Source organism: Dreissena polymorpha, chromosome 5, assembly GCF_020536995.1.
Source record: "Dreissena polymorpha isolate Duluth1 chromosome 5, UMN_Dpol_1.0, whole genome shotgun sequence".
Classification (NCBI taxonomy): Eukaryota; Metazoa; Mollusca; class Bivalvia; order Myida; family Dreissenidae; genus Dreissena; species Dreissena polymorpha.
Window position 1 is genome coordinate 89,964,249 of NC_068359.1, and position 8,318 is coordinate 89,972,566.

Genomic DNA, 8,318 nt, shown 5'->3' on the forward strand with positions numbered 1-8,318 from the left:
CTTTCCGTCCGTCCGGAGCAATATCTTGGAAGTGCTTTGGCAGATTTCATTGAAACGTGGTAGGAGTATATATATAGATAAGAGAATGATACACGCCAAATTGCAGTGTACACCATCTGTTAATAACATAGTTATGGCCCTTTGTATCTTTAAAAAAATGCTTTTTTGTGTGTCCGGAGCCATATCTTGGAAGTGCTTTGACGGATTTCATTGAAACTTGGTATGAGTGTCCAGAAGCATATTGGCGGGTGATATCAATTCAACGAATTTGCTTGTTATCCTCTGCCATAGGCGGAGGGATATTGTTTTTGCGTTGTTCGTCCGTCCCTCCGTTCGTCCGTCCGGCACTTTTGTGTCCGGATCTATATATTGGAAGTGCTTTGGCGGATTTCATTGAAACTTGGTATGAGTATGTATATGGATAAGAGAATGATGCACGCAACATGGCATTGTATGCCATCTGTTAATAACGGAGTTATGGCCCTTTGTATCTTGAAAAAATGCTTTTTTGTGTCCGGAGCCATATCTTGGAAATACTTTGGCGGATTTCATTGAAACTTGGTATGAGTAAATATATGGATAAAGGATGATGCACGCCAAATGGTATTGTACACCATTGGATAATAACATAGTTATGGCTCTTTGTATCTTGAAAAAAAACTTTTTTGTGTGCCCAGAGCCATATCTTGCAAGTGCTTTGACGGATTTCATTGAAACTTGGTATGAGTATATATATATATATATATATATATATATATATATATATATATATATATATATATATATATATATATATATATATATATATATATATGTATATATTTATATATATATGGATAAGAGGATGATGCACGTTGGCGTTGTCCATCAGTCCAGAAAACTTTTGTGACCAGAAGTATATTGGCGGGGGATATCAATTCAACGAATTTGCTTGTTTATCCTAATTTGCAGGTGCATGAATAAGGGCAATGGCAATCATAACTGGAAGAATGTGATAAACTTGATTTTTATATAAATAATTACATCTCAAGATGATTGAAATTATACAAAAATGATTAAAACATAAATTTGTTATATAGAAATGTACCCAGGCTGGCAATACAAGGAGGGAGATAATGGGAGATTACAGTTGACAAGGGTTACGGCTATTGTATTTCAATGGAAATAAAACTCAAATTCAACCTGTGCATGTTAATTACAGTGAAGTCATTTTAAGTATAATATGATAATGGTTCATAAGTATTGAGTTCTTGAACAATGAACAACTGAGCATATCTCAGTATCTAAATTCAATTTAAGGGAAATAGAAGGATTCCTTTCCTCCTTTTTTAACTTTCCTAAATATCCATAAAAAACCACCCAAACATATGTCAAATTAATACCAGTTACTACATGTAATGTTGTGTAATATTGCATACAGAACTGCCGATTGTGTCATCTAGTTAATGGCTATTTGGGTGTTGAAATGTGCCTTATCAAATGATGTATCTTAAATTTATTATAGCAGACACAGCGTGGTGCCAGATTAGCCCTCCCAAATTTAAATCATTTATAATTTGACTTCATTCTCATTGGCAATCATACTTTGTGTAAATTAGTATAAATAATGGTTTGTTTATTTTGTTTAGTTAAAAACATCGAAGAATGTGCTTAATTAATAAAGTGCTAAAATAAGGTTTAAATAAATTGATAATTTAATATATGATTTAATTTATAAATTTAGTTTTGATACAGGAGTCATTTAATAATTAATATAAGAGTTTAATTAATAATTTAATTTTAATCCATTGATCAAGGAATATTAAATCTTAGAATTTAATTTAAAACAGGTGCTTGTTGATCAATTTATAATATAGGAAGGTAATTTAATAAGGTGTTTTAGCTCAGGTAATATTAAATACCACACAATACCTGGAAATAAGACAAAAGTGTGTCTTATTACCAGGTATTGTGTGGTGTAAATAGTTGATTGGTTGCTTCATGTCTTTCTGTGTTCACTTGCTAAAATATGACATGAATTTATAAAAATGAAGCTCATTCTATTACAAGAAAAGGAATTTTGTATTATGGAAGTGTTTTTAAGTTACAATGTAACATTCATGTAACACACATACATCCTATTTTAAAGGTAACTGGCTTTTGGGGATGTCAACTGCAATAGTCTGTTATATCTTATGGAGAAATTGCCATTATTACAATATGCAGTAACAAGTCAACAGAACAGCCTGAATGTTGTTGGATAAAAATGCTGATAGAAAGAAAAAGAATTCACCTATGAAACATTATAAATTGCATGCTTATATGCCTTCTTTATACATTCTATGAGGCCTTTATATTTTGTATCTAAATTTAGAATAGCATATTATACATATCATATGATTTGGTGTGCATCTGATATGCTCATTTGTTTTGTCAGTTTGGCCATGACCAGGAGGGAGTGACTGAGTTATGAGGTGCAGAAGAAGCACAAGCCATCTCCACATGATGAATCATCCCCAACAGCGCTTGACGATGGTTTTCTGCTCGATGAGGATGAATCCATAACTGAGAACTGAAGATGATACTTCTCTCAACACTGCATTGTATGAAGACAAAGCAATTCAGTGTGGTTCGTCACAATCAACAACAGTACCAGACTCAGCTAATGTTGGAGACTGTCAAGTTGAGATCACTTTGCCTATCAGGGTTCAGTATTACATAATGAACGAAGTGATCCAAGGCCATATATTGTCAATACGCACGCTAGAGACCTGGAATGCTCTGTTTACATTCAGAGCAAAGCCAAAGCAAAGGCAAAACATATTTAAGGATGAAAGGATGACACACTACTGTGTATGTTCATGGTTAGGAAGTTGCCCAGGCCCATTTGTTGTGGGAACACATTTCTAGTGATTATCTTTTTGCCCTTTAGCTCACCTGAGCACAATGTGCTTATGGTGAGCTTTTGTGATCGCCTTTAGTCCGTCGTGCGGTGTGTGTTGTGTGGCGTGAACATTTGCCTTGTAAACAATCTTGAGGCCACATTAATTGTCCAAACTTAATGAAATTTGGTCAGAACATTTTTCCAAATGTTGGACAAGTTAAAAAAATGTTCCGGTTTATTGTCCGTCATCATGGAACTTGGTCAGAATATTTGTCCCAATGATATCTTGGGCAAGTTCAAAGATGGTTCCGGTTGGTTCAGAAACATGGGCACCGGGGCGGGGCATTTTTCCTTATATGTCTTTATATAGCTATAGAAAAACCTTTTAAACACTATAGTGTCCCAATGATATCATGAAAAACATATTCACCAGGGAGCGGGGCTTTTTTCCTTACATGACTATGGTAAAAACATGTTATCACTCTCAGTCGCATTTATAGTCCAATCCACATGATGAAGACGTCTTATGTGATTATGATTTTCCTTCAGCAACATTAATACCCTGCCTTATACGATAATGGCTCTTATGCTTACATGTGTGTTGCCTAAATAACTGCAGAATATTAGCTGTTTCTTACAATATGTTATTTGTAATATCAACAACTTGCTTAATATGTGTAATGTTTGATAAATTGCTTATTTTTAATGCCAGGTGTATTGGTATGTGTTCATGAATGATGAAGTTTGGATGAAATATCATTAAATTGTAAAAACTATGTTCATGCATTTTTTTATTGCACAGACTAAAATTGTTGCTACAGAGGTTTATTAAGAGACAGTATCACATAAATGGTTGCATAAGCTCCTCTGTAGAAGCCGGGACACATTTCATTTAGTTTATCATTATGTGTATAAGGGGACATAATTTTAAAGTTTAGATTGTGCTTTTTAACAAACATGGAATCCATATTTCTTTTCATTAACGTTTTGCATTCTGGACACTCATACACAACTGACTAATTAATGTCCTAAACAAATTTACTATCACAATGTTCATCATATTTCGTATACCTAGAAGTAAATCCAGATTTAAATCCTCGTCATCCCATGACACAAAATCCGTCTAAGACATGGTGAAGAAACACAGAGAAGTGGCTAAATAACTTGATCGATATGCTATATATCGGAGAATGGCACAGTATACGGGTTTGAAAATTTCTATACATAAACTCTAGGTGGTAATGTTATTTATAATTGGTAAAATTGTTCATTGAATTTAGCGGTAATTTAAGAGAACAAAGAACACAAACAGACGATTAGAGCAGAACAAGAATAGATTCTCTCCATAAGAAGAAAAAACTTGTTGCGAGCTTTATTCAAATTATACTACAGGTAAATGGCATTCAGATTAATCAAATTTAAACACTGCAATTAAAATGAAAAACAAAAATCTAATTAAAACAAACTATTATTTGTTGTTTGTCGTAAGATTCTGATCGCTCCTTTATCTCATTACAAAGGCCATCTTTATATACCGGTAATCATTGTGGGTTTTTTTCAAACTGGAGCCGGATAAAATTGTTTAATAAAACAATGCGGCATGTGATTTATTTTAATTGACACATTACAATTGAGTGATAATACCGCATACATTCTCATTTAAATAATACATAACAGTTTATTTGTTTCAAATCACAAAAACTGGAATGCGAAAGCGTGTTTTAGATATGTTGATAAGCGTTTTCACTACCGTTGCAACCGACAAACAGTTGCGCGCTTAAACTTATCTCGCAAAAACCACTGGACGTGCGAGAGTTTGCCAATATTTGGCGAGCTGCCTTTCTCTGTTATCTACGTCTCTGATAAAACTAATAACTGCTTGTTTGTTCATCCTTTCCATTTGTCTTTTTATATGACTGTCAAATACAGGGCATATTAAGGGATTACCTATGTCATGCCTGGGGTCGGGCAGCTTCCAGTACTTAGTCCGGAGTATAACTCGTTAACTATAACACCTATTCACATGAAACCCCGGAAAGCCAAAACCCCGTTGAGACCCCACGGGGGGATGAAAACTTTATTATCAAATAAATCTACTTTCCAAAAACATTTTATTTCTTTTTTTTCAATTATTTGTATGTACTTATTGCCACCTACAGATATGCAAAATTTCATAACAATTGTTCCATAAATAAAAAAAAATAAGTTTGCAAATAATCTTGAATTGCAAACTTAATCTGGATACTGTTTATAGTAAAGCATTGAACAGAAAAAGGTTACATTCCACTAAGAAACGGCCGAAAAAAAGTTGCAAAATCAGTCGATTTTGATTTGTGTAAAGGTATTTCTTGATTTGATTTATTCCGGAAATCGGATTTGAGTCGTCCAGGATTGATTTTGAGATCCATGTAAATTCGATGAGATTTTAAAAGAGTTGGGAGCGTATGGACAAATTCGTTCGAGTGCGCGATTATTTTAAAAGAAACGATGTTGATCCCGATGTTTCCTGGTTTGTTCTCATTGATTTCTGATAAGTTAGCGGCCGACACGGACATGTAGATTAACTGACAAAACCTCTTCGCTTCTTTCTGAAAATCTTACAATTGCAAATATCCGCCTTCATGAAAATTGAATTGATCGATTAGCAAATTAAGGTAGCGCACCCCTACTATTTCCCGCGATTTATTTTACGATTATTGCCGATCTTCAATGATCGGTTATTTCCGAGAGATGCATTTTATTTTTTTCAAACTTCGAATTGTGATATATGTTTACGTAATTCCTTTAGAGTACATTATTTTCACAATAAATATTGACTTTGATCAAAATATCATCTGAAAAAATACGATTTTGCGATTTCTTCAAAGATCGACGAGCCTTTTTACCTGTTTACTTATGGATATGTAATTAAAGCTAGCACAAATGTGAAGTTGTCGTGGCCGAGTGGTTAATACGATAGACTGCAAATCTTTTGGGATTTCCCGCGCAGGTTCGAATCCTGCCGACATCGCATACTTTTTGAGACGCGTTTTTATTTCTTTTCTAACGTAATTTGATTAAATAAAGCATATATGCTATGTTTATTGTTAAATATGTTGAAATTGTTATGCACATCCTTCAATTTTTAAAATTAAAACACCGTTATGGCTAAATTGGGTGATTTACTGCTGAAAATACGAATGATGCACGTTGCCTTTTATTTTTATTTCAAAAAAGTAAACGGTAAATCTGTCTATTTCTTGGTATTTTCGCTGTATTTAGTGTTTCTATAAAAACTACGTTTAAAATATATAACTTAAATGATACTGTTTTGAATTTTATGACACTTTGTTTTTAACCGACTTAATTTTTACTTGGCTGAAACTTACATTTCATGGCGCTCTTCCATAGATAAAAATTTGTAAAAAATAAATGTCTGTAAACGAATACTTATTTCATCTTGTTTAAACCTTCAACACCTTTAAAGCATCTGTAAACGCCAACTGCGTGCCCATATTTTGAAATTTGAATGAATTATGGAACTTTTATATACCCCATGGGTGAAAATACACTGGACAAAAGCCGAGCGTGGGGGTTGTTTTGAAAAAATCGGTATATTTTTTTAAAAAGCATGGAAAGCTTACCTACAAATTTACATGTAGTTCAGTGAAATGATGCTGATTAAGAAAATAATTAATTAGATTATATTTGGAAATGTGCCCATTAGAGGTGCGCTACCTTAAATCACTGCAATAGCGTATGGTAAAACACTTTGTAAACCAAATTATATATTGATTGCTCATTTACTAGATTACTGGTGACTGGCTTAAAAAAAAATATGTCAAAGGATATGCATATTTCATTTCATGTGATAAAGACGTATCTCAATATGTTTTCGGACATTCATTTTCCGATACGGTATGGTTCGTCCTTTTAATTTATTTTCGACGTTCTTTATTACAATTTTTTTATAGAATGACATATGCACATGCGGTATAACGGATGGTCTGGATTATAATATTCCGCATTGTACTCACCAGGAATCGCAGTTATAAGACTACAATAAAACAATAAGCAACGGCTCGGGCGGGGTATGTACCTTTTATTCCGGTTATGGACCTACAGTTGACATCCCTGAAAAAATTGTTATATCCGCTTTCTTGATCTCTAGTGTGCTATCTGAAGTATTGTATTTGACTGTAACGACTGTCGATACTGTGTATTTGAGATTGAAACACGCCTTCGAAGGACTTTGTGTTGTCTTGATTTATGCTTTTTTAATTTTTTGTCCGCCACGGACGCAACGATTGATCCAATGTACCAGATTGTGGTCGTTTTAAAGTGTCATATTTCTACTGTCGTAGTATCTTTAACGAACAACACATTACTGGTCAAGGACTATATTTGATAGTTTAGACTTTGGTACGATGTGATGTCAGTTCATCCGTGAAGATAAATTGCTTTGCGCTCGTTTGTAATCTATTCCCGATACAAAAGTCCATGCGTCATCCATTTACGATTACATAGGTCCGTTAAGAGCGTTCCAATTGAGAAAAAAGGGTTTTAAAATTTGCTTATTCTGTGTTCCCGCTGTGTTGCAACCGCACAGGAACATATGTCAATGCGGTCACTGAATTCAACGATCAACACGATCACCAAGATCAAAGCTCTCCGTTACGATACGATACAATTGTGGCACATTGTTTACCTATTATATTTCTTTATTTCGTTTTGAATTGCTTACGTGAAATAAATTATAACGCGAAGTCTGCGAAACAGCGCCAGCGCTAATGTCATCAAATAGCGTTATGGCATGCTTGATGTATTTTGTTTTCGAAAAACTAATCCTTATTTATTGAAGAAAAAGTATGTTTTAGCGTTTAAATATATATATAATATAATTTTCGTACAATTGAAATGATTATGATTTAATGTCATGTTGGTTTTATCGTCTTTTTTCTGTGAATATGCTCTCGGAAAATTAATATTCGCACCATACGGTACATATTGGACGGTGACGGGATAATACGAATGATGACAGTCGATTTTTGATATATATATGTATGCATATATGTATGTATGTATTTAAAATATAACAATATCATTAAGTCAGATAAAAACGATATCATTAAGTCAGGTAAAACCGCGCGTAGTTCCACAATTTCACATATTGGAGGCGCGTGCATTTAATATGTTCCATCATGAACGATTGTTTGTTAACAACGGTGACGGGATAATATGAATGCTGAGAGTCGATTTGGTGATATGTATAGGTTTATAAAAATATAGCGATATCATTAAGTCAGATAAAACCGCGCGGAGTTCCACACTTTCACATATTGGAGACGCCTGCATTTAATATGTTCCGTCATAAACGGTTGTGTACGATGACATTAAAGGGGCATAGGACATATTTTATTTAGCGGTTTATATGACATGCAATACCTGATTGCTATGGCGTACGCACGCGATAGTT

The 8,318-nt window shown here is 33.9% G+C and overlaps 1 non-coding gene across 1 annotated transcript; it reads left to right on the forward strand.

Moving 5' to 3' along the window:
- Positions 1 to 5,792: 5,792 nt before the first annotated feature.
- On the forward strand, positions 5,793 to 5,873 carry Trnac-gca (transfer RNA cysteine (anticodon GCA)). Its single transcript has one exon. It is a non-coding gene; the product is annotated as a tRNA-Cys (tRNA).
- Positions 5,874 to 8,318: the final 2,445 nt, after the last annotated feature.